The sequence below is a fragment of the Canis lupus genome, chromosome 6 (genome assembly GCF_048164855.1).
Source record: "Canis lupus baileyi chromosome 6, mCanLup2.hap1, whole genome shotgun sequence".
NCBI lineage: Eukaryota > Metazoa > Chordata > Mammalia > Carnivora > Canidae > Canis > Canis lupus.
In genome coordinates, this window is record NC_132843.1 from 66,774,059 (window position 1) to 66,801,757 (window position 27,699).

General features: G+C 45.1%; 1 long non-coding RNA gene across 3 annotated transcripts in view; it reads right to left on the reverse strand.

Moving 5' to 3' along the window:
• Positions 1-25,239, reverse strand: part of LOC140634754 (uncharacterized) — a 35,747-nt gene extending 10,508 nt beyond the window's left edge. For 2 of the 3 annotated variants that reach the window (XR_012032140.1, XR_012032139.1), the window contains exons 1-2: positions 25,041-25,239; positions 24,091-24,185 (exon numbers count right to left, since the gene is read on the reverse strand). This is a non-coding gene — a long non-coding RNA (uncharacterized lncRNA). The remainder of the gene's footprint in view (positions 1-24,090; positions 24,186-25,040) is intronic. The other variant, XR_012032138.1, reaches the window with a different exon arrangement.
• Between the last annotated feature and the right edge of the window lie 2,460 nt (positions 25,240-27,699).

Sequence of the window (27,699 nt, forward strand, 5' to 3'; positions counted from 1 at the left end):
CTCGCTTGGTATATACATTCAGCATGTCTGCATACCTGAGTCTTTAAATTCCTTCTCTACCATTTATGATGACAATGCTGGCATTTTGACCTCATGAAGGTAGGCCATCAGTTTTGTATGCTTCTAAAAGCCATTACAGCAGAAGTTTATACCATCTGATTAAATTATATGTCCTATGAGCATTTCCAAATCAGTGTTTTTCCCTATTCAATCTTACATTCTGGCATTCATAATTAAGCACTCTCAGAATCTAGTCTAGTGTACTCCTCTGACTCCTTCCAGTACATGCTGGCTTGATTTGGGAGATAGTCCCTTTCCTCTCCCTTTTAAGTTAGCATGTCCCTGACTGGGTTGTTTTGTGACTTAACTCTAGTTATAGGCCCAATGGCTAGGAGGAAGCAGGGACAGATCCTGAGGGAGAAGGAACACATTCTGTCCTGCAGGGAAGAGGCCTTTGTATCGTCTTCAAGCAAGGATGGGAGTGCTAGCTTTTAACAGGGATGGTGGCCATATTCCACAGGCTCAGAGAGTTCAAAGAAATCTACGAAGTTGAGTTGGGGGATATTGACCCAGATATCCATATTTCAGGGTCCTATCCTTTCCAAGCCAGGGTCCTGACCTTGGCAAAGTGGATCTGCTACGTTTGGGAATTTAGCCTTCTTTGGAGATCAGACACTCTGACCATTAAGTACTGGGCCTTAGCCTCCACTTTCTCTGTGCTTCCTCTGTAGGATGAAAGCTTCTTTATATGAAACAAGGAGGCTTTCACATGGTTTGAATTGGATGTTAACTGTTCTTGGTCTCTTGTTTTCTTTTTCTAACACTTCACAGAGCTTACCAATAGCCATCTGTGGAAGCACAACAATGTCCACCCCCCTCGAAGATTTCTATGTCCTAATCCTCAGAACTCGCGAATATGTGACCTTACATGGCAAAAAGGACTTTACAAATGTGAATAAGATTAAGGACCTTGAGATGGCTCCCCTAAAGCCATCTAGGGTTATCCTGGATTACCTAGGTGAACCTAATCTGAGTCCTTAAAAGCAGAGAATCTTTTCAAGCTGCAGAAAACTAGAGATGGCAGAATGAGAAGGACTCCATGTACCATTACTGACTCTAGAGGTACACTGAAGAAACTATGAGGCAAGGAATATAGTCAATTACTAAGAGCTATAAAAAGCAAGGAAGCAAAACAAAACAAACAAACAAAGCAAGGAAGCAGATATTTCCCTAGAGCCTTCAGAAGGAAATGCAGTCCTACCAACTTATACATAGGTCAGTTGAGACCTGTGTCTCATTTCTGACCCATAGAATTATAAGATAATAAATTTGAATTGTATAAGCCACCAAGATTGGGATAATTTGTAACAGCAGCAGTAAAAAACTAATACACAATCCAATTGTGTTTATAACATTATTTCCCTCATATTTTTCAAACACCTGATGTATAGCACCAGCTAGTACATTTTCTTCTACTGGTACACCATCCAATTCACCGCTGATGAAAGTTAACCACTGGAATTGCACTAGGGACCCTCTGTGCCTACCTAAAACCAATGATGGGATCCTCATTGTCAAATAGGAGGTGAATGATACAGCTCCAAAATTCCCTCTTAGTACATGCTTTTATGGAATGCTCCTAAAGAAGCTATTGCAAGTTGGGTCATCAAGAAAGCAGACTGTGTAAGAAAGAGTTTACTGTTTAGGAACATTATTAGGGATTACTACTCCTACCAATGGAAGGGAAAGGGATGGGGCAGAGGGAAAAATAGCTTGACAGTCTCAGTCAACTCCAAAGGGAGCTCTAAGGCTGAAAAGGTCCAACAAAGTTATCCCACAGTGGAGGAAAAAAAAGCCAAGCCCCAGCATTTTTAAATAATTGATCAATTTAATCAATGTAATAACTGATCAATTATTAGATATGGTCCACTCCTGAAAAGACAATCTGGAAAGGCTCTCTGCAGTTGGGACTATTCATGAAGGAAATGACAGCTGAAGAATACCTACTAACCACACTCCCAGAAGCTGATCCAACAAGGCCTTCTTTGAAGATGGAGGTCCATGTCCACCACAGGCCCCTCTCCCTTCTAAGCAGCCAGTCTTATGGATTTACAAGGCAAGAGATAATATGTTTTCTTTATCAGGAAACTGAGTCATGGTAAAGTCCTAGAGATACTGATATCTGGGGGTCTGTAAGGAAATTGGCAATAGGGAGGCCTACTAATCAACAAATCTCTGAGAAGTTCCAAAAAGATTTAGTACCTCTCTCCTATATATGAAAAGTTAGCCAAAAATTGCAAGACATTTGAATAAATCCTTAAACATGGCAGAGAAAATCCAAAACAAACAAGAATTTAAAAAGGTATTCAGAGTTAAAAGAGACGCTGAAAGAAGCAGAAGAAAACATTTTTTTAAAAGCTATAATTGTGTCCTCAGGGAGATAAAGATATTGCATTCATGAAACAAGATTATAACAGTGGGGGGGGAGTAAGATTGACTTATTGATCTAGGAAAAAGAAAGAATTTTTGGAAATTAAAATACAATCAAGGAGTAAAAATTTCAGCAGAAATGCTAGAAGTTAATGTTGAGAAAATCTTCCAGAAAAAATCAGATCATTCCAAAAGGGCAAAAATCTGAATAATAGGAACTTCCAGAAAGAGAGAACAGGGGAAAAATTATCAAAACAAAACTTTCCCTGAACTGAAAGGCTTAAATTTCTAACTTAAAATAGCCCACTGCATGCTTATCTGAGGGTATGAAAAATAACCCAAATCAAGGCATATCATTTAAACATAAGAACATTGGAGACAAAGACAGTATTCTGAAATCTTTCAGAGGGAAAATTAGATCACATACTAAAAAAAGAAGTAAGAGTGGTACTGAACTTGTATGCAACAACTTGAGAATATAATAGAGCAATGCCTTAAAAATCTGGAAAGTAAAACTATCCAACTTAGAATGCTATACTCAACCAAACTATAAATCAAGAAGAAACACTAGATATAAAACAAGAATACAAATCAGGCATTCAAAACTTCTGCAATTTTATCCCTCATGCATTCTTTCTTATGAAGCTACTAGAAGATATGTCACACCAAAAAGAAAGAATAAATAAGAAAAAAAAAAAGACATGGGATCCAGAAAATAGGCTCCAACACAAGAAGGAAGCAAAGGGAATTCCCTAAAATGATGATAAATGTTAATAGCTACACAGTAGAACTAGCAAGAAAGCTGATTAGAGAAGATATTCAGCAATCTCTAGAAAACTTTCCAAAAGAAATAATTAGATGGAATGATAGATTTCACAATATGATTCACTGTACCGCAATAAGATTTAGAGGTTTGTAGGGTGAGAATTGATTAATGATAGGTAGTATATTAGGGTAAGCTGATCTATAAAAATAAACATGTCTCCAAAAACTCAGTGATTTAAAGAAAAGCTTATTTATTTTTGGTGTAACAGTCCTGGTCAGGCATTGAAGTTGGTTGAATAGTTCTTGCCATGCATTCATCAGTGGCCTGGTTAATGGATGCTCTGCCATCTTCAAGACATGCCTCCGAAGGACACCCTCATTGTCACCTTCCCAGTTAGCCAGAATAAGGGGTGAAAGGAGCATGGAGGAGACTGGAGGATGTTTTTATGAGCCAGGCCTGGAGACAGCCTGGCTCCATATCACTGCCACTCCTAGGACACTACTTAATAGGAAGATAGACTGGGAAAGGTAGCCAAACTGAGACCCAAAGAAGGGGGAGAATGGATTTTGGTGGAGAGCTAGCAGTTCCTACTTTCAGTACAGAGAGAGATAGGATCCACTTTGGGGGGTAGGGGACTGAAGCTTATATAATTGGAGGTAAGGAGACTTCTTTAATGAAAAGAATAGAAAACCACAAATACAAAATGTCTGGAGTCTCTATCAGGGCATTTGAAAGAGACCCATGCAAATAAGAAACCTTGAAGCTTGAACTCCACTAGCTTCATGGAAAATCTGCCCCTAGACATTATAGCAGCTACTAACACAGGCCCCAAAGAGACCCAGTGGGGCAGAAACTCAAATAAGATGACAGCCTATTTCTTTCTTATGGTAATGTAATCATCTTCAATCTCCAATTGTCCTTCATTCCTTGACATGTGACCTCTACCCAAGAGTCTTAATTGGCTGATCTTGCTCCTGCCATCACATCTGAATTTCTGCAAGTGAATGGAGGAAAGAGAAAGAGGAAGGTATACTCCTACCTTTAAGGGCATGACCCAGGTGTTGCCATATCTGCTCACTTCCTATTGGCAAAACTTAGCCACAGTGAATATACCCAGCTACAAGGGAGGCTAGGAACTGTAGTTGGATGGCTCAATGTACACCTACAAACTCTCTTACTCCAGAACAAGGGGAGAAAGGATGCTAGGGCACACGCTGGCTGTTTCTACCACAGGTACCTAGAAAACTAAAACTAAGCAGTTTATTATTCCAAGAGACATCTAAGTTATGTAATGAAGCAAATACAGTCATAATCACCATATGGCTTGGCTAGAAATAATTTTGCCTAGAAATCAGCACACTGATTTTTACTTAACCAAACATTGTAAGATAGCAATTGCGAGAAGATGGAGGGAGAGAATTGGATCTGTTGAAAGGGTCAGGGAAATGGATGGAAAAGCTAATCATAATCTTAGTGGAAAGTCAATAGATATTGCCTCAAATTGAAAAATAAGGAAGGAGCAGTCTGCACATGTCATTTGGAAATATGGAGGCTAAACACCAGAATAAATAGCCATAAGAGTTGAAAGAAGTTGCCTCCAGGAATCTGAGACAGGAAGAGGTAGAATGGGGACTGATGATTTGCATTTTAATCCTTGCAGTGTCTTTAACTCTTAGATTCATATATATACATTACTTTGATAGAAATAAGAATTTCAGATATGGCATAGCTATAAAAGAGATGCTGCATAGTTAAATAATGTTTAAAGTTTTGCTAATTCAGAAGTCAGTAAGCCTAACTCTAACCAATTTTTTCAACTTTCTATCTCTATCTATGACTTGAACTCAGTGTTTCTAAAAATGTAATCAGCAAATCATCTAAATGAAAATAACTCAGGGAGTTTGTATTAAGTAGAGATTCCTAGACAATGCCCCTCAATAATTCAGCAATTCAGCACACTAAGGTTTGAGAACAACCTTCATGCTTCAAGCCTTGGCTCTAGCCAAGATTGTCTGTGTACTTGTTTCCACAAAATCCTTGGCATAGTCCTATCTTCAAACTATTCTATCCTTTCCAGGAATTCTACCCTCTTTACCCTAGCCCCCTCTCCTTTCCCAGATAAGCTCTTCCTGGTCTCTATCAAGTTCCTCTGATTATCATGTGACTGGTAGGTAGAAAACCACAAGGGATGCCAGCACTGTCTGCTGACTCAACTCCAGTCCCATCTGTGCTCTATGCTGCTGCCCATCCTGCTTTATAATTGTCATTTTATTTAGTATGGGGCTGGTCCCCTCCTTAATAGTAGTTGGCCAGTTGGTTGATCAATTGAGTTATATATTCATGTGAGTTATATATTGAACTAGGGGATGTTATCCATAAAGCATAATGCTGACTTGACAGCTTAAAAGGAAAGCTTGCCTTTCCAGGTAGGCAATGTATTAGTTTCCTGTGGCTGCTGTATCAAAGCACCATTAACCTAAAACAACACACATTTATTCTCTCACCACTATAGAGGCCAGAAGTCAGAAATCAGCTTCATGGGGCCAAAATCAAGGCATTGGCAGGGCTGTGTCCCCTGTGGAGGCTCTAGAGAAAATCTGTTCCTGCTTCTTCTGGTTTCTGGTGGCTGCCAGCATCCCTTGGCTTGTGGTCATCAAGGCTATCATCTTCAAGTCTCTCTGCTCCATCTTCCCATCACTTTCTCCTCTGTGTCTGCATAATCTCCCTCTGCCCCCTTTATAAGGATATTTGTGATTTACATATGGCTCACTCAAAATATCTAGGATAATCTCCCCATTTTAAGATTCTTAACTTCATCATACCTGCAAAGAGACTTTTTTTAAATAAGATAATATTTGTAAGTTTCAGGAATTAGAATCTGATATCTTTGGGTGCCACGATCCAGCCTACTGCAGGCACTGTCTTAACCCACAGAACTGCCTCACCAACATATGCTTCCAAACAGCATTTGGTCAAAGTACCTACAGGTGGCTCTTATAGATCCATCTGGAAGCAGTGGATCCAACTCTGGCTACATATGAGAATCACCTGAGGACTTTTATAAACATGCCTTGCTCAGATTACATCAAATTAAAAGGATTCTGCACAGCAAGTTAACCATCAACAAAATAAAAAGACATCCTACTGAATGGGAGAAGATATTTACAAATCACATATCTAATAAGGGGTTAGTATCCAAAATATATAAAGAAGTCATACAACTCAGTAACAACAACAACAACAATGGCAAAAGCCAATTAAAAATGAGCCGAGAATCTGAACTGACATTTCTCCAAAGAAGACATACAGATGGCCAACAGGCATATGAAAAGATGCTTAACATCACTCTTCACCAGAAAAATGCAAATCAAAATCACAATGCAATAACACCTCTCATCTGTCTGAATGGCTAAAATTCAAAACACAAGAAATAACAAGTATTAGCAAGGGTGTGAAGAAAAAGGAACCCTTGTGCACTGTTGGTGGGAATGAAAATTAGTACAGCCACTCTAGTAAACAGTATAGAGGCTCCTCAAAAAAATAAAAATAAAACTATCATATGATCCCACAATTCTACTACTGGGTATCTGTGTGAAGAAAATGAACACACTAATCAAAAAGGTATCTGTGGGGTGCCTGCGTTGCTTAGTCCATTAAGCATCTGACTCTTGATCCCAGCTCAGGTCTTAATCTCAGGGTCGTGAGTTCAAGTCCTGTATTGGGTACCATGCTGACTGTGGAGCCTACGTTAAAAAAAAAGATATATGCACCCCTATGTATATTGCAACATTATTTACCATAGCCAAGATATGGAATCAACCTAAGGTCCATCCATGGAGGAATGGATAAAGAAGATGTGATATATATACACTATGGAATATTAGCCAAAAAAGGAATGAGATCTTGCCATTTAAAATAACATGGATGAAACTTGAGGGTATAATGCTAAGTGAAATAAGTCAGATAGAGAAAAACAAAAAGCACATGATTTCACTTATATGTGGAATCTACAAAACAAAATACACAAAACGAAATAAAATCCAGACTCATGGATACAGAGAAGAAATTGGAGGTTGCCAGAGAGAAGGAGGTTTGGGAGAGTGCAAAATGGGTGGAGGGGATCAAGAAGCACAAACTTGCAGTTATGAAATAAATAAACCATGGGGATGTAATGTCCAGCATAGGGAATATAGTCAATAATATTACATTAACTTTGTAAGGTGAAAGGTGATAACTAGACTTACTATGGTGACCATTTTGCAATGTATACAAATGACAAATCACTATGTTGTGCACCTGAAACTAATATAATATTGTATGTCAATCATGCTTCAATTAAAAAGAGGGAGGGACAGAAGAGATCCGCAAAGAAGAAAAGAGTACATATGAAAGTCCTGCAGAAGGAAGGAGCTTGGTGGCAAAAGCAGCTAACAAGAGGGGCTATGTGGCACAAGTGTAACTCAAGCCCAATAGCAAATCCCATGGCAGCCCTCCCCGGACTTTGCTTATAGGCCGTGGTGATGAGTAAGCATTTTATCCTAAGAACAGTGGGAAGAGAACACAGGGATTTAAACAGCGGGTTCTCCTTACATTTGAAAAAGCTTACTATGAATTTCCATAGAACGTGGCTGGATGAAAAAAAAGACTGGAATCAGGATGACTACGTCAGAGGCTTCTGTAGTAGCTCCAGGGAGGGATGCTAGTAGTTTGGGCCAGAGAGGTGTTGCAGAAGATGGAGAGAAGTGGATGGATTCAAGATATATTTGGAGGTAGAATAGAGTCACACTTGGTGATAGATTCAATGGGGCAGTGGGCAACAGTGTCACTGATGGAGAAAAATGACAAGGATGACCAAAGGTTTCTGGTTCGGGATCTGAATAGTGACACAAGGACCAATGAAGAAAAGCACTGTTAGGGGGAAAGATACAGAATTTGGTTTTGGATATGTTAAGTTTGAGATATCTGTGAGTCATAGAAATGGAGAAGTAGGAGGTTATCTACACAAGCCTGGGACTGAGAAAGAGCTCCTGGTTGGAAATAGAAATTTGGGGCTCACTGAAATGGCATGCTAGAGCTGGCTTATACAAGCTTGGGAGAGCTGATTGTTCATTTTTCATGAATTATGTGAGCCTGTTGTTAAATACAGCCATTATTTAAAAATGAAATTGTATAAACATGATTTAAATAAATCATATTAAAGAATTACCTTCCTTAAGCCCTCACCCCCAAAGACTCTGATCCTATTGCCTGAGGTGGAGTCTGGGCATGGGTCCTTGAAAACTCCCAAGTGATTCTAATGTGCAACCAGGTTGGTGAACCACAACACAAAGTGTCTTGGGGCTCAGGAGGTGGCTCCAGGTCTCCTGTCAGCAGCCTGACCTCAGAGTCTCTGTCCTAATTAGTCAACAGACCCGGGAATCCCACTGGCCCTCTGAAGCCTGGATGTAGATTTAAGCTGACAGGAGAGAACCAAGCAGACAGGCTCAGTAGGGTTTGTTCTTTTCCAGTTTGGCTGCCTAGATCCCCCACCCCCCACTCCAGCCTGCTCCTTCTCCCAGAACTAGGCTGGTACCTTGATCCTCCCAGCCTAGTTCATGCTCTTCCAGTAAGAAGGGAATGAAAAGAAGACAAGGCCAGTGGAAGACCCCAGAGCAGAGGAATTATTGAAAAGCATGATTGTTAAACCCATCATGTTCTATCCAGGAAAAGAGAGTTTCATAGATCTCTGAGTATATACACCCTGGAACTGTCCCACTTCAGTCTCATTCCCCACATTCACTCACACACACACACACACACACACACACACACACACACAAATGCACATGCAAACTCACACCGAGCTGCCTGTCAGTGGTTGGCACCCTGGCCTACCTCTGGGAGAACAGATGTACAAGAGGTGAAGTTAGCAACACAGGAAGACACCAGCCAATTGTTCTATACCATGCCCAGAATTCAAAGGAGTATTTCTCGAACTCCAATGATAGGGCAATGCCAAAGCCTAGAGTGTAGTCCAACTGCCTGAACGGTCCCAAGGCCATGTCACAGTTTTCTGGTAACAGGATCCATTTGGCCTGGCTACCATTTAAAGCTAGGAGACCATTACTGAAAGGTAGAGTGGTCACTCTGGGATTGGCGTCCTGTCTTAAGGCCATTTACTTAGTCTCAGACCCCCAAGGCCAAGAGTCTTCAGGGTTCAGAGTTTAAGAGCATGATTGTAGAGCATATCCTACCTTTGACTTTAGCCCACATGCTGGGATGCCATCAGCCCAGTGTGCCCATCTGAACTATACAAGGAGAAAGGCCTATATTGGGAAACCGGACTTTTACTCTCAACACACACATGTGTGGCCTGGAAGAAGTCCTCATTTCACATCTCTGAGACTCCAATTCTTTTCCTGCAAGATGAAGAATGGAATTCAGGATCCCTAGGTCCCTTCCTGAGCTAAGCTTTGGTCAATCAACTTTCTTACTTTTTTCTTTTTCTACGTAATATGCTGAGTTAGTTTGTCAGAGTTCTGGTACTTTACCAACTCTTGAAGTGTCCCTGCATCTGTTAGCTACCATCAGTGGATTGCTACTTACCAGCCACAAAGTCCTGGTGGCATAGAAAATTAAACAATGATATGGCTGTGTGGAGTGGCTAGGATAGGAGGCCTCCTCAGGCATCTGTAGATCTGCTGGCGGCTCTCCAGGCTGCTTGGCCAGGGCCCCTTAGCCGGGGCAGCTCTGCCCCAAAGGTCTCTCATCTGCCTCCTCTCATCAGCCAGAAGGCCAGCCCAGTCATGTTCTTGCCAGTGAGAGAGCAAGAGGGCGAGCAGGAATAAGGTCTCTTGAAGTCCAGGCTGGAAACTACAGTCACTTCTACTTTATTCTATTGGTGAGTATAGGTCACATGAATAGTCCCAGATTCAAGAAAGAAGGAAATAAAATCCACAGTCACATGGAAAAGGGCATGGATAAAGAGAGTGGGAAGACTGGGGGCCATTAATGTGATCTATCACAGCCTCTCTGGGACAAAAAAAAAAAAAACCACCCAAGTCAGTCTAATAAACTTGAAGGAGGTTTTGTTAGAATCAGCTGCTTTCTACAAACATAGGGCTCCACATCTCCTTGATGGTATAGTCTGGGAGACAACACTTGACTACAGAGTTACCATCTTTCTCTGCTCCAAATCCCAGGGTCTAGCTTCCTGGGGAATGAGTCCAGGGTGAGAAGCAACTGGTCTTCATGGACCGATGGAGGAAGGGAGCAAAATCTGCAGGGCCTTGGGCCCTTTGAAGTGTCTCAGTACCTGATTTGATTAGAACTGAGGATGATGAATTTGATTTGGGGGTGGAGGAAGATCCAGAAAGGGGAGGTGGGCATCATCTCCAGGGGTGCTGCAAAGCTCACAGAACACCACCGTGGCTTGACCTCAGCGTCAGAAGACCCAGCTTCAAGCCTGGTTCAGCCAGGGCCTCAGGGAACTCATCTAAGCTCTCCAACCTCTGTTTCCACATCTAGGATGTGGAGCTGATAGTACGATCTTCAGAGACTCGGAATTAGGCCATTTCTATGAAACAGGCATGAAACAGGTATCTGCCAGTTTGTGACCCCCACCACTCTGTGGGCCCCAGCACCTCTGCCCATATCTCTCTGGGGTGGGAGTGACATCTCCATCACCTCCCCAGACACTGCTGGTCCTGCTTCCCATACAGCATTCAGGCCTGGTGTGCTTTCTGTGTCAAGCCTCCACAGAAGCCCTCTGCACCATTTTAAACATTTGAGTGCTATTTTCCATCTCTCAGTTCTCAGGCTGTCCTTCCTGCAAGGCTGTGCCCCTGGCTGCTCCACTCTTGGTGGGTTTAAATTTGCCATCAACATCTCTTGGCTTGATTCTTCTGGTCTGTCCCAGCAGGTTGGCCACACACGCCCACACTAAAGGTCAGCTCTTGGATGGTATTATGGCTGAGCAGCTGGAAAAAGCCTCAGAAGCTGATTTCCCTTTCTCTAGCTACTAAATCATTCTTTTATCCACTGACTCCCAAGTGAGACCCTGGGCCCTAAAACGGGCTGTTCCTTGTCACTTCAGACAACAGCATCTTTTAAAATCTCATCTGGACTCATCTCCCTGAATAATCCCCACCTCCCTTGAGATGACAAACCAGCAAATCCATTCTGTTGGCCTTGCTGAGTGTCAAATGCTCACACTTGGAGGCCACAGGAAAAGAGAGGACTATGACCGGCAGTAGGGGGTCTCCCATATGGTATTTTTGCAGCCATACAAGCAGCCCCTGGTGCTCATAACTCCATACTGGCCTTCTCAGACCTTCCAGAAGGACCAGGGAGGGATGAATGCCTACAGTGAGTGTCTAGACTGGGGCCAGAGCAGTGAGAGAGGAGCCAACTGGCCTGACAGCCAGACCAGCTAACTGACCTGATCCAAAGATGGCTACCTGTCATCAGGGGTCTCTCAGACTCAGGCAAGCCTGTTATAACCAAACAAGGGGAAGGAGGGTGCCCTGAACCTTCTTTTACCCCAAGATCAACAAATTGAATACTTCTGTCCTCCATTTGATAAATATATCTATTGAATCCCTGCCATGTGACAAGCAGAAATGGAACTGGGGAAAATGCAGCAGTGAATAAAATGGACACAGTCCCTACCCACATAGAACTCATTTGTGAAGAATACAAAACATAAACAGCTAAAGCAAGTAATAACTAAAATTGTTTCAGACTGTGAAAAATTCTGTCCAGGAAATAAGTACAGTGTGGTGATCAAGTCTGGCAGAGCAGAGACCTCTTTGTGATGGGTGAACAAAAAGGCCCTGTGGAGGAAGTGATAGATAAGCGGAGACATAAAGGATAAGGAGCAAGAGGAATAGCAGGCAGAGGGGCTGCATGTGTCAAGGCCCTGAGGCAGGAAGCACTTGGTACATCCTAGAAAGTATAAGAAGAGCCATGTAACTAAAGCAGAGCAGAAGAAGAGGAGGGCAGGAAAAGTTAGCAAAGCAGGCAGGCCCCGCTCACTCATGGTGGGAAGTCACAGAAGATGCCAGGTTTCTTTTAACCCATTGTAGGACCTCAAGCAATGTGGGTTGACATAGTTAATTTTTTTTGTATTTATTTAAACTCAATTAGCCATCATATAGTACATCATTAGCCTCAGATGTAGAGTTGAATGTTTTGACTAGATCACTCCAGTCATGTGAGGAAAATGCAAGTAAACTTTAAATCAGAGCAGAGGAGGTTTTGGGTAGGCAGACAAGAAGGCTTTCTGATAAACAGGACCAGCTGAAAAGGGGCTTGCTAGAAATCTCTATTTTTTTGCAAGAAATTTAAAATAAGATGGAACCATCTATCTAAAGTGGTTTATAATTGTCTTACCTTGGAACAATAGTCTAATTCTGGGTCCTGCATGAACTGTACCTCAGCTGAGTTTTTCAATTATATAAAGCAGAGAAAATATCTACCTGTTCTGCCTTTTTTAATTAAATAAAAGAGTAAATTTTTTAAACTTTGGAAATATTTTAGTTATTATTATCCAACTATATGCTGAGGGGTTTAGTGTGAAACATGCTCTGTAGGAATACAACGCTCTTTTTTCTGAAAGTAGCCCTTGCTTCAAGGAGCCTACACTCTAATTTGGGGAGATAGGACAAAATGACGTTAAATGTTAACAGTCTGGTACTCGAATTTCAATTCAAGACCAACAACAGGAGAAAACACCATAAGGTGACATATGGAAACTCACAAACTGGATTTTATTTTATTTTTTAAGATTTTATTTATTTATTCATGAGAGTCAGAGACAGAGAGGGAGAAACAGTATCCATGCAGGGAGCCCAATATGGGACTCGATCCCAGGTCCTGGGAATACGCCAAGCCAAAGGCAGATGCTCAACCACTGAGCCACCCAGGTGTCCCATGAGCTGGATTTTAAAGAAATATCCAGCACTGTTGGAAGTGGGGAGAAATCATGCCTGGCTGCACCTGGACAGAAGAGCTTCAGGAGCAGCTGGTTCAGGTGGGGGCCTTGGAGCCCCCCGCAGAATTGGAAAGACACTTCTGAGTGGGATTGGGCTAGACCCAAGCACCAACTGCAGAAAGTACAAGGGTGTTTGGAGGAATCCTGGACACACTCCTATCTAGTCACTGATTGTAACAAACATATCCCCAACACATGTGTATTAGCATACGTAGTGCCAGATCTGAGTTTTGTGACACCTGAAGCAATTTTTGTGCCCTTTGCAAGAAAAAGAACACAAAAATATCTAAGATAAAATCAGGTATTAAGGAGCACATTTACTTTGAATAATAAATAATAACAAGTTATTTGAGAACTTTTCTACCAATATCTCCTTAAGCAATTTACTAGAATGCTTATATAGAAATTACTCTCTCCGTTTAGAACATTCTTCAACTCCCAGGGCCTGGAGCCTCAGCCTTATAAATTCCATATAAATCTGCCCCTGAGCACAAGCAAACTAGTGATTGAGTTGGATTTAAGTTCCAGAGAACAGAAGAAGCTGGTAAGTTTGTGGTACAGCTCCTGGGGATGATCACCATGCCCTGCTGGCTAGTGAAACACAGAGAACTGTTACTGATACTACCAGGCATAGGAACCCTTCCAAGGCATCTGTGCATTTATATTGTGGGTGGACCCTTCACATGAGCCTTAGCCTAGCCCCCAGTGCAACAAGGGGGCTCATGTGTACAAGCTGTGCTTTTGAGTAACAGCTTTGGTGACAAAGCTGGGGTGCTCAGCAAGCCCAAGAGGCCTAGCATATGAATTCACTGATTACTTTTAGTTATTGGTAAATCTGTGCTGGTTCAGACATGATGGGATCCAGGTTCTCTAACCAAGCATCTCGCTCTACCATGCCCAATGTATCATTTATGCTGTGTAAACTGGGATCCAAATTTGTAAGAGGATCCTTTTTGACTCCCCAACCATGGCTGAAACTCTATAATTTCCATAGGTGTGCCTCCTGACTCAGAGCAGAGCTGGGGCAGATGTGAAAGGATATTCCCCAGTTTGAGAGCCTTATCAGCCATAAGTTATCATTAAAACTACAGTATCATAGACTGCTCCAGAAAGAACCTCAGAGGTCATTCAGTAGAGTGGGTTGCAAATGTTTGGTTGCCTTTTCTCCAAAAGAACTCTTACCTTGAAGGACAAATGTGCAGAGTGAGAACTCCCTCTATATCACTCCCATTCCATGTTCTTCCAAGTTACATTAAATCTGGCACTACGTCTTTGCTTATCATAATAGCTAAGGAGTGGGACACCTGGGTGGCTCAGTGGTTGAGCGTCTGCCTTTGGGCTAGACCAGGATCCCAGGATCCTGGGATCAAGTCCCACATCAGGCTCCCCACACAGAGCCTGCTTCTCCCTCTGCCTATGTTTCTGCTTCTCTCTCTGTGTGTCTCATGAATAAATAAATAAAACATTTTTTAAAATAATAATAATAGTAATAATAGCCAAGGACTCCAGCATCAATAATAGCCAGTCATTGGAGCACCCTCTTCTCCAACCCAACCCTTGGGTCACTGGGAAGAAGTCTCTTCCCTCGTCCCCTTTTCTACCATTGCTCCTTGCAAAAAGACCATGCTCCCCAACGCTCTTCTATTCCCAGACCCTGCTGTTCAGAGTGACTGATTCACCAAGACATTCCTGACCATAGAGACCCACCCAAGGTTATTCTCAAGGCTATATAGAATTGGTATCTGAAAACACAGCAGCCAACCACCCACCACTACCATTATGTCAGCATGCAAGACACAGGCCTTTACCCCTCACTTGCCCTTGCCAGCCCCTCTCCCAAGAAGGACCACTCTGAGCCCCAGACTCTCTCCTCTGTCCTCCGGTACTACCCACCTTCAAACAAAACTTAGGTTGGGCACAGTGGTCCTTCCTGTGCATGACTTTTTTTTTTTTTTGTCCTGAATCTCAAACACTGTTAACCGACCCCTAGGGCAAGGAAGCCAGAATTCAAGAATATGGGAGAAAATAAAACTCAATATCCTTATTTGGAATCTCTCATGACAGCCAGAACAGAGCACTAATTAAAAGATTAGCTAATACATCAACTGATTATCCCATCACCCAAATGGAATAAATAAAAGCAGAGCTGTTCTGGCAAAGAGGTCCATTGTGCTAGGCCCCCATTACCCATCATCCTTCTGATCCCTGAGGGTCAGTGGTTTGATGACTGGGTGCTACATAGCCCACCCCTGCTCACACACTGTCTTACAGATGAGGACATTTGAGTGTTTTGCTCAGAGTCCACCAGTTAGTGAGACCCTGCCCCAAGCAAGAGGAAATCTTCAGTGCTGAGAGGCTCTGTCAGTTGACACCAGCTCCCATACAGCAGCAGAAGCCCCTTCCTCCTCAGCAGGTCCCTGACTCCTCCCCAGTGACTCTCAAAGGAGCAAGGAGAATGAAGCAGCAGGACTCAGAAGTTGTTCCTCAGAAGCTACCACAGAAAACAGGCTCTTTTACCCTATAAATGACTTTTTTGGAGTTTTGGGGGTTTTTTGTGTACTCAGGATCTGAGCCTTTCAATTCTGAGCCTGCTGAATAATTGGAGATCTGAGAGGGACATAATCTGTGCCCCAGCTCACCTGGGAGAGAACAGGTTGAAACGTGTGCAAGCCACTCCAGGAATCTGCCAAGCAGAACCTCTCTTCCAGGAGCTGTCAGAAATGCCACCAGGAACTGGAAGACATTTACTTCATATGAAACATTGTTCCCAGGGGAAGGGAAGGAAACCATGTCAAGAGACCAGTACAACCAAATGTTGGCAGGAGCTGTGTTGTCTGAAAACCACTGTTGGATGCTTGGAATTGCTAATATAAATTCCAGAAAGTCTGAAGCCATTTGGCTAACAGGTAAGAATTTAAAGTAAATAAATATTTAGCTTTTGAGAAAAAGCATGAGAAAGCGTCAGTGTGGCAAGAAGATTATCAGTTGGGACAGTCTATGAAATGTCACAGTTACAGATAAATCAAAATGAAATTCTAAGAAGAATCTTAATCCTAAAGGTTTGATGGAACAAAGACTTTTTCTCATTTACAAAAAAGCTGCCACACATTAGGAGGCTCTTCTCCATCTTGCAACTATGTCCTATGGATACATGCTTTCAACAGAAGGGAAGAGAGGCAGAAATGGCTCCCATTACTTCCACTTTCCATCCATTGGAAAGAACCAGGCACATGACCCCAGTATAATTACAAGGAGGCCAGCATATTTCAGGAGTTCATGAGTATTTGATGACCATTAGTTATCTCAGCCATGTTAAACACCCACTTCTCTGCCCAATTGTCTGATCTTTCTCATAGAGGATTGGAAACCCCCCTCCCCAAATATTCCATTCATTTTCCTTTTGGCCAGAGCTGTTGTCAAATGTGAACTGAAACACGTGTCCTGGCAGGTTTACATCAGCCCGGGTTTCACTAAAGCCCAGGTCAAAGAGCTGTAACATGACTTCTGCTTTCTTAAATTTCCTCATGGTGACAGTATATTCAAAAAAGTCTAGGAAATTGTGACTCATGATAGTTTGTCCACCCAACGAATGGTTATGGGACACTCACTGTGTGCCAGGCATTGTGCTCCATGCTAAAGATATAACAATGACTCAAATAGACATGGTTCCTGCCCTCAGAGAGCTTAGAGTCTAGTGGGGTACCATCGAATTACTTCACAAATAGTTAATTACAAGCAAAACTGAGTGCCATGCAAGAATAGAATAGGGAGCCACATAGAATATAAAAGGACCCAATCTCACCCATGTGGGGTCAATGAAGATTTCTCTGAAGAAGTGATATGTAAGCTGAGTTCAGAAGAAGGAATAGGGGAAAGTAGGCTAAGGGGTATGAGATGAAGGGGAAAGTGTTCCAAGGGGAAGGCACAGAACATCCAAAGGCCCTGGAGTGGGAAGGAACATGGAGTGTTTGAGAAGTTTCAAGGTGGCCAGTGAGGCTAAAGCTCAGAAGGCAGGAATGCTGCCACTGGGTGCCACAAACCAAGGGATGTAATTCATGTGGAAAATCATGTGTTTTATTTTTAAGTGAGACTTTTGTTAAATTTACTTGTGTACAAAATGGTAGAGTTTGGGATTGGCTCTTTATTCACAAGTGGGGGGAAATGTCTATGGGTCCTTCTTAGTATTGGTACTAGATGGTTCACGTTCTGCCTGCCACCCACCCCACCAAGTCCCACATGGCCTTTCCACCAAAGTTTAGATCCCAGACAAGCTCTCAGCAAGGCTTCCAAAGAAAAATGTGCAGAGAAAAGACACAAAGTACCGGGGAAAAAAAGACTAAGCAGTTAAGAAAGGCCTCCTTCATACTGCCAACTGCCTCTGATGGTTCAAATCCCATAAACATCTTTTCAGGGGAAAAAATGGTAAAAAGAAAGAAATTAGGGGTAGGCAGTTCATCAGAGGAAGCCAAGCAGAAGAGCCATTCCAATGCTCAGGAGACAGTGAGGAGCTAAGTGTAAAACAAGAGGGGACTGGGCTAGCTGGAGAGGACCCCAAATTTGGGAGCAACACACCTCAGCCTAGGGTCTGCCACACTGGCTCACTCTCTGAGGGTCTCTCCAGCCCCTTCCAGACTTCAAGGCCTGCCAGGCTCTGGCAAACTGTCCCCTGCCTAGATTTCCAGCTTCCTCCCACCCTGCGGCCCCCTACTTTCCCAGCCCTGAACACCTCAGACCTCCCCCAGTTCCTCACAGCATCTCCAAGCCTCTTCCCTGGCCCAAAGCAGCCCGCCTTCCCCTTTTCCTCCTCTTTCCTCTCAGCTTAGCCTTCTCCTCTCAGGAGACCTTCCCTGACTCCAGACAGAGGCAAGTCCCCCACTCTAGCACCCTAGCGTTCTGCTCTTCAGCTAGGACCCTTTACTGCTTCACTTCTTCCCTCTCAGACCACAAGCACTACACCCCCCCTCCAAAGCAGGGGACTTAGACCTGGTTCACCACATCTTCCCCAGTGCCCAGTACAGGGCCTGACACATAGTAAGGGTTCAATCACGATTTCCTCAATCCTAATACAAAGCTAGGATTTAGGTATTTCAAAGCCGGGAGTTCTTGTCTGATTTATTCAAGTGCTATTTCCCTAGGCCTAGAACAGATATTTGCTGAATGAATGAATAAATGAATGAATGAATGACCTTCTGAGCCAGAAAGGACAACTTAGACACCTTCATTTTACAGGTGGAGAAACAGAGGCCCAGGGAAACCAAAGATCTGCCCACAGTCTTACAGCTCAAACAGTGGGCTGGGTTCCCAGTGCCAATGAGCGAAGTCATCTATAAAAAACACTCCGCCTGTCCCCTTTTTATAGAGGAAAACACATGCAGGTATTGATCCTTTCCAGAAGCAGCTGTCCAAGGTATTTATGTACAGATGAATGTATTTATTTGTTTATTCCCTATGCTGCTCTAAAAAGAACCGGAGGCAGTTTGCCCACTGCAGCTCCTGACAATGCTTTATTTCCCAAACTCAAGAACAAAACATGAAGGAAAAACAACCTGTTCAGAAGGAGGGGCAATAACACCTCACCCAGAACCAGTTTCCTTGGACAGAGCAGAAAAGCTCCAGCAGAGAGGGCTGTCTCTGTAATCAAATTACCAAAATTAGTGACTAAGAGGAACAGAGCAGATGTGGAAGATTTCAATTTTGCTGAAGGGTTTGGCACAATGTCTCAAGGAACTGAATTTGCAAAATTCTTGCGTAAGAACAGTGTCACGTGAAATGAAAATCTGGCAGGACCACAGTGGTGACAGCCAGACCCACCAAGTGATGTTGTGGTCATTGACACAAATCTTCTCCTCCTACTGATCTGTAAGGGGCGGCAGATGGGGCCTTAGGGAAGCTGCAGCCACCATGACAATGAGACACAGTGTATTTATATATAGAAGTTAATTTTCTAGGGCCCTTTCAGCCACACCATCTTATCTGATCCTCACCATCAGACCATCAGTAGAGGCTCAGAGGTTGCCTGGGTGGCTGGGCCTGGGTTAGGCAACTGCCTTCAGCTCAGATCTTAGTTTTGGGGTCCTGAGATCAAGCTCAGTGGGGAGTCTCCTTCTCCATTTCCCTCTGCCCCTCCCCCCAAATCATGCTCTCTCTCTCTTTCAAATAAACAAACAAAATCTTAAAAAAAAAAAAAAAAAGAAAGAAAGAAAGAGAAAGAAAAGAAGGAAAGAAGGAAAGGAAAGGAAAGGAAAGGAAAGGAAAGGAAAGGAAAGGAAAGGAAAGGAAAGGAAAGGAAAGGAAAGGAAAGGAGGGGTGCCTGGGGGGCTCAGTCAGTTGAGCATCTGCCCTTGACTCAGATCATGATCCCAGAGTCCTGGCATCAAGCCCCCCCCACCTTTGGGGTCAGGCTCCCTACTCAGCAGGGAGTCTGCTTCTCCCTCTTCCCCTCCCTCCTGCTTGTGATCTCTCTCTCTCTCTCTCTCTCTCTCTCTCTCTCTCTCTGCCAAATAAATAAAGAAAATCTTAAAAAAATAAAAAGGAGGTAATGACATCCCAAGTTCATGGAGCATATGAGCGCCTAAAGCCCAGCATTGAGGTAAAGGTAAAAAACTCGTGGTTGTATAAAAGTCAAGGGAGTGGCTCATCCTGGGAAGGACATTTAACCTTCAGGACACAGGGCCACCATTTTTTAATGCCCACATGGCACTGTCACCCTGCTAGGTCAATTAGTCTCCCTACTGAGCATGTTTTCAGTGACCATTTCTTACAAAGGTCAGAGTAGACTCAATTAATGGGGAAAGAGAGTACAGGGGCTCATCTGAATCTAACCACAGAGGTTTCCCTAAAAAGCCCGAGGATTTTCATGAGCAATGTCATCCCGGTCAGTGCTAAGGACCAGGTGAATAGGTGCAGTCAGATCTCAAATGGAACTCCTAATGTTCTCCCAAAGCTGGGCTCCCAGCCATTGTTCTTCACCACAACAGATGCCACCTCCCAATTTTATAAGCAGAAACTTTGATCATCCTTGATACTTCCCTTTCCCTCCCTGCCAGATCCAGTCTATTACCAGATCCATCTGACCCCCTCCCAGTACTATCCAGGCCACCTTCTTTACCTCATCCCACTCCTTCTAACACAGTCCATGAAATCAAGCTTTGCTTGAGAAGACTCCAATAGTTCCTTACTGCTCTTCTCCTTCTCCCTCTTGCTCCTCCCAGTCTATCCCCCACACTGCCACCAGAGTGCGTACTTGAAAATGAAAATTTGGACATGTCCCTCACCTGCTTATGATACTTCCATAGCTCTCATTGCACACAAGGCCCAGTGTGGTCTGGACCCTATCTGCCTTCCTGGCCTCTTCATTTGCTACCTCACCCCTCCACTCTCCAACCTACAGATGGAGTGGCCTTCTCTCTGCTCCTGGTTGGGGCTACATTCCCCCACCTCAGGGTCTCCATGTGTCTGCTCCTGCCATTCCCTGTCCCCACCTACCGCCACCAACCAGACTCCTAGTTATCTTCAAAGCACAGCTCAGATCCCATGTTCCAAGGAAGCCATCCTTCCTTAGCTTTCATGGCTGATCAGGTCCTCCTGACAGACACTGTCATAGGACCACATGTTTCACTTCTACAGCACCTGTCACTGTTTAAATCAAATAATACTCCATGACGATGGCCCATATTTGTTCATTCACTACTTTATCGCTAACAACAGGAACATTACCTGGCACGTGATCAGAACTCAATAGATGTTTTTTGTGGAAAAAAAAGTAATGAATGCAGCATGAACACAGCAGATGGGGAAACTGAGTCTCACTGGGATGAAGGACCTTGACAAAGGACATGAAATCTTCCAGGATTAGGTGGACCATGACATCACCCCACCTCTGGAGATAGATCTAGAGGACACACCTTCCTGAAATTAACTAAAATGTTTCTATATAACAGGATTAAAGGTTGGGGGAAGGAAACTTCAAATACACACAACACCAGACTTAGCTGTGAGAAGAACTAGCAGGGAAAAGCCCAGGTCCCCACCTCTTCTCAATTATCCACCCATCAAGGCTAAGTAGACCATGGAGGGATCAGACTGGGGCACTCAGGAAAGTAAAACAGCAGCTTTGGCCTACCATGGCAAAGAGGGGGCAAGTTGGTGGCGAGGGTGGCACCCTGGTTATGGAGTTGGTGAGCTCCCTAAAGCATCCTCTGCTCAGCAAATATGTGCTAAGGGCCTACCGTCCTTCTGGCTGAATGTCTTCCGTAAAAAGCAGTCTTTGACCTCATGGAGCTCAGAGTCTAAAGCAGAAACAGGCCTGTTAACACTTCATTGCAATCTAGTTTTAAGTGCTAGAATAAAGTACAAGTCAGGGAAGGGGCTGTTTAGAGAAAGTACCACTGGGAGCTATATCTGAGCAGGCAAAAAAAAAGTGCATCCCGTTCTCAGCATGCTCCTGCCACAGCCTAGGGCAGCTTCTGTTGGCCTACAATGTCACACACATACAAAACACCTAGAAGAGTAATAAGAGTCCCCAAGGCAGCCCCTCTAGCAGCCCAACAAAGACCAGAAGATTGTGGTGCCTCCTCTTCATATACATAGAGGTGAAGGAGAGTGAAAAGGCTACCCAGAGGAAGAAAACTAAGGACAAAAGTCAGGAGGACAGCAAGTCAGAGGACATGAAGCCAGCTGGACCAAAGGTCGGTCCACAAGGCTATCCTGGGTGGGGCCATGTCCCCCAAAATTCACGTCTACCAACAACCTCAGAATGTGACCTTATTTGGAAATAGGATCTTGGCAGATGGCATGAAGTTCAGACGTGGTCATATGGTATTCAAGTGGGCCAGAATCCTGTGCCCTTATAAATAAATACATGGAGACACAGGTAGAAGGCCACATGACAATGGAGGAAGAGATTGGAGCAATGCATCTGTACGTCTAGGAGCGCCAAGGACAGCCAGCAATCACCAGAAGCAAGGAAGAGATGAGGAAGATTCTCTTAGAGCCTTCTGAGGGACCACTGCCCTGTTAGCACTTTGATTTTTAGACTTCCAGCCTCCGGAACTATAAAAGAATAAATTTCTATAGTTCTAAACTACTGAGTTTGTGGTCATTTGTTATAGCAGTTCCAAGAAGTTAATCGATGTGCTTAGAAGACCAAATACGTAAAGCAATGGAGTGAACAGGGCTGTTGTCAGAAGTGAGCCCCAAAGTGGACCCAGCTGCAGAGCATAGCCCACAGAAAAAAGGGCAGCAGTTACTCAGCTGCATTCAGTTGCTGCCAAGAGGAAATGATGTTGCCAAATATGCCAATTTTTCCAGATTTGGGGAAAATCCATACTTTTGTATGAAAACTCTGATTTTCAAATGTTAAGCCAAATGCCTTTTTAAATTTTGTTTTGTTCTTATTTCTTGCTTTTTTGAGTCAGTGTGGGCCAGATAAGGCGAGACCAATCTCCCCATTTTGCAGATGAGAAACTGAGACCCAAGAGACAACGTGATTTATGTCAACAACTCAAGCAAGAGCTAAGGCTGAAACCAACGCTGCCATCTACTACGCTGCACTCCTGCCCTCCACCATGCCACAGAGCCTTCTCCCCCTGGAGCAGCAGTGACGGCTCGCTCCACTCAGGATTCACAGCTCTCATAAGAGAGGCGACTCCTGGGCTGGAGGGCATAGCCACAGGCCAAAAGCTGCCTTCATCGTCCCAGCTGCCATGGGAGCCAACAGTCCCTGCCAGCCTTGGTTCCTAAGAAAGAGCTGCACGGGCTTACAGCGGGGAAGTCTCAGTCACAGAGAGAGAAGGAGAGGAGTCAGGGCCTGCAGAGGCATGGGATGTGGGGACAAGAGGGGCATGCTCAAGTGTCACATCTCAGGAGGTGATAGGAAGAGCCTTCCTTGGCAGCCTCAGTGATTCTTCAGCAACGGGCGTTTCCCACCAGGTGATGGAGCAGGCCAACCAGATGGGGAGAGTCTGCAGTGAGCATGAAGACATCCAAGCAAAACAGTCATTGCTGGAGAAAAAGAGTGGCAGCAAAACAATGCCAATAAGATGCCAGGGCAGGCAGGCCTAGAAGCACATCAGAAGCGTGGTGGCACCGACTCTCCCCAGAATGCCATGCCTGTTTGGACAGATTTTTGCTTTCTGATACGTGTTCCAAAAGCTCTTGGAAATGAGGAGAGAGGCCTATCCGGTCCTGTTTGGACAGTGCTGGGTATGGTACCAAATGTCGACAGCCCCTGCAAGCTGTTCCCTTGTGCCAACGAAGATGACAGGGCCAATGCCAGAGCTACACGCTCAGAGATCTCACACCATCATGCTCTGAGCAGCATCTTCTCTTGTGTGAAAGGGAAAGTTTCTTGGGAGAACAGGAGAGAAATAAAGACAGCGCTTTTTTTCATGGTGTTTTTGGTTTGGGTTTTTTTACCCCTTGACAAGGTGCAAAGGGACCTTTGGAAAAAGTTTTTCATTAAGACCAACAGTGAAGTTCACAGCGCTGCTTGGATCTAGCAAGCCCATTATGCCATGCAGTTCACCGGCCCCTGGCCTCCCACCCTCCCTGGTCGTCACCAGTGGTCTTTTGCCAGGCTTGAGGCAGATGTGGGCAGCAGGGAGGTCTGTGATTCCCACCAGGACCACTGACTGGTGGAGACGCCCTCATGCCAGGGTGGCTTGGTGAGAGCCCCTAACACGCACACGTACGCACAGATGCACACACAAACACCCTGCCCACACAGCAGCAATTAAACACAAGAAACAAGGATAGGTCCGAAAGGACAGCAGCTCCCGTGTTAAAACATGAGCAATATGCAGAGGCACGCCTCTCTGCCAAGCCCTAATCCCCCTGGCATCTGTGCCCTGCTATTTGCATAAGTAAATGGCAGCTCATTAAGAACACATTAGTAGCTCTGTAACCATGTAAGGAAACCAACCTAGTGAACTCAAAGCCACTGGAGATTTCTCTAATTCAGTTTTGCAGCCTTGGATGCATGAAACAGAGTCTGTCATTCACCGTCTGTCTGTCCAGCTAGAAAACAAAGAATAGACCCTCATGGAAACACAGAAAAGACTTAATAAATATTTGTTGAAGAATGTATAATGGTAGGCCAGGTTTGCAAAGGGCAAATCTTACTAAAAATAGAGAAATGTTTGGACTGCCCTGGTTTGAGGAGACATTTCTCCAGTGTCTGGCTATCCACTGAAGGCTCCAGAACAATGGTTGCAAATCAAAGTCCTGCATCAGATCACCCCTTAGCTTATCATCAGAATCATATTGCCTGTGATGGCTGATTCAGGAAGTCACAGACCAGGCCCAGGAATTTAGACTTTTAAAATGCCTCCCAAGTGGGGACACCTCTTGATTTTGACTCAGGTCATGATCTCAGGGTCATGAGATCAAGCCCCACCTCAGGTTCCTCACTGGGCCTGGAGCCTGCTTAAGATTCTCTCTTTCCCTCTTCCTCTGCCCTCCCCTGCTTGTAGTTCTCTCTCTCTCTCTCTCTCTCTCTCTCTCTCTTTCTCTCTCTCTAATAGATAGATAATAAAATGCCTCCCAGGGATTCTTATTTGCTCCCCTGTTTGAGAGCCATTGCCATGGAGCCCTCCTTATGGTTGGCCCAGTGCAAAACGGGCACCACCCAGGAGCCTACGAGAAACACAGTCTCAGGCCCCAGGAAGACCTGCTGAGTCAGAACCCGCATTTTAACAAGCACGCTGGTGATTGCCGCATAAAGTTTGAGGAGCATCATTCTAGAGGGTGCTAGGGTGGACTCTGTGTGAGCCAGGCCGCGGCCCTCTTGCAGACGTGCAGTCTCCTGTCTGAGCCTGGCCTGTCACCAGGTGTGTGATCCTTTCTTTGCTCACGGCCTCAAGTCTCACCCACCTGCAGGGTGTGGAGGTTGTACTGGATGGCCAGCCGCAGAGGTCCTCCATTCCCAGGGGTTCCAGGACGTCCAGATCCAGGAACCTGCTGGAGCCCGGTGCAGACGTCAGCCCTCCACGTCTCCCACCGCACGGAGACCCAGGGGGAGGGCTGCCTTCAGAAGCACAGGCCGGAAGCCTGGGAACCAGAGGCCTGAGCTCATTTCTCCGCTTCAGTGCGCAGGGCCCCGGTGCCAGGAAAGCCGAGTCAGCAGATCCCAGGCCCGCAGTGACCTGGCCGGGCCTCTGAAGCCGCCCAGGGCGGGCTGGTTCAAGAGCATTTGGCACCTGTCTCCAGTGCCCCCCGGAGCTGCCGGTGCTTTTACTAGTCTAGGTGGGCAGCCCAGGAGGGCGCAACCTGCTGACCTGTGGTGCAGACAGGCCAGGCCCTGCGTCTGCCAGGAAAACAGCTACCCGCGGCCCTAACGCAGGCCTCCACACCGTCGCCAGTAAGGCCATTGCGGATTTTCTCAAGGGCTGGCCCTCTGAGCCCCAGGTGGTGCCACACCCCGGCTCAGGAGGACCCCCACACCGCTGGGGAGCGAGACACAAGGCAGAGGCCCCAGAAGCCGAGCAAGTGCCAATTGTGTGGGTATTTGTAGCCCGATCCCTCTGGAAAGGCAGCTCATGAGGTCCTATGCAGCGCTCTCTTTCACTCCTGTCCCGGGAAGAGCGGGTGTTGCCCGGGTAACCCGCGGGGTGGCCCTGCTGCTCTGGGGTCACCTGTATTACCCCCACAGGTACCTGGCACAGGGACCTGGGCACCCTCAACTTCCGGCCCTGGCCTCCTTTCTCTGAGCTGAGTCTCCCCAGAATGGGGCCCGGAAGGCTCAGGGATGCAGGAAGCGTGGGCAGTCCTGGCAGCTGCCTCCACAGGAGACCCTGAGACTTCAGGCTTTCGAAGATGTCTATGCACACGCTTAACGCATTAAACGTGTGAAAACAACACGCAGTTAAATACGCACTGAAACAACACGTAGTGCCTACTTCAGCTCGGGCTTTACATTTGCACGGAATCCCCACTTGCAGAAAACTGGTTTTTCAGCTTGTTGAGACCTTAATTATTCATGGGAGGTGATTCTGCAGGGGTAGGTGGTTGTTCTCCTCCTGCTCCTCCCACTTCTCCTCTTCCTCCTCCTCTCCTTCCTTTTCCACCCTCCTCCTCCCCTTCCTCCTCCTCCTCCTCCCTCCACTTTTCCAAGACCTTCTCCTTGAAAGGGGACCAGGGCAAGGGGCCAAGTGTTGCTCTGAGTCCCACAATTACTAGGCAAGTGGCACTTGCTCCTCTTTATATTGCTCCTTCACTTTCAATCAGGTGCCTGGTACAGTTGGGCCCTGAAGCTCCAGGTCATTCCCCTTGCACACCTACCTCACACCTCTGCAATAATGAACCTGAAGTGATGCCAATGGGCTGTTAGTGAGCCTGCAGCACAGACACGGAAGGCCAGGCAGCTGAGCCTGCCCCAAACCCCAAGCTGGGGAAATGGATCCCCTTGGGCCGAGCAGCCCCAGGGTAAAAGGTGGATCTAGCTGTTGGACCAGCTGAAGAAGAAATCCGCATCATCCCCACTCCATCAGCTGTATAACACTCTTGAGGCTAGTCCCTTGAGAGCCTGAGAACACAGAATATAGTAACAGAACACACCACAAAATCTTCAGTATAATCACACTGATTTTCTTTTATTCTTTCATGATGAAAAGAACTCTGTGGGATTTTTTTCATGGTTATATTAACAATACCTGCTTATTGTTTGAAAGTAAATTTAAACATTTTGGGTGGGGGATGGATGGGGAGGAGTCAGGATCCCCTCCACCCAGATAGAACCCCTGCCTGCCTTCCATGGCCAGCTTTCACGCACTCCACACTTCTTGCATACAGACCCGTGAAATTTCACATAAATGGGATTATATGACAGTATTGGAGGTTCCTTTTCCTCTCTGTGTTAAAGAGTATTTGGGAGTTGACTTCACTGTCTTTTCATCCAACCTCCCTCCCCAGGTACCCAGCATCAACATCCTGTCGTATGAGACAGGTTCGGATGTGAGCAAGTCCCCATGCTCATCCATGCTCGTATCTGCCTTGAAGGTGTCCTCCCCTGCTCCTGGGGACCACCTCACCACACTCCCAGAGCTAAGGCCCAAATTATTTCAGTCTCTGTTCAACAAGCCAGGGAAAGTGATCTTATAAAACCCTCAGTCATGTCTGTACTAGAAATGGTCCAACGGCTTTCCATCTCTCATCTAGATAATAACAGAAGCCTTGAAATAACCCACTCCTGCATGAGCCACTCTCTCTCTGTGTCATCTCCTACCAGCCTTCTTTCGTACCCTCTCTGCACTACTGGCTTCGCCTGCCCCTGAGTCTTTGCACCTGCCATGTCCCACTCAGCCTGACCCACTCTTTCTCTAGGTATTCATAAGTCTCCTTCTCTCACTTCCTTCTGATCTTCATTTTAATACCAACGTCTCAATGACGCCTTTATTTGCCACTCCATTTAAACCTATACAATCTTCCCCCAACACTCCTTTTGCCTCCTTTGTTTTTCTCCAGACATCTTTCTCCAGCCAACATGCCATATATTTTACTTGTGATCCATGTCACCCCACCAGGAGGCAAACTC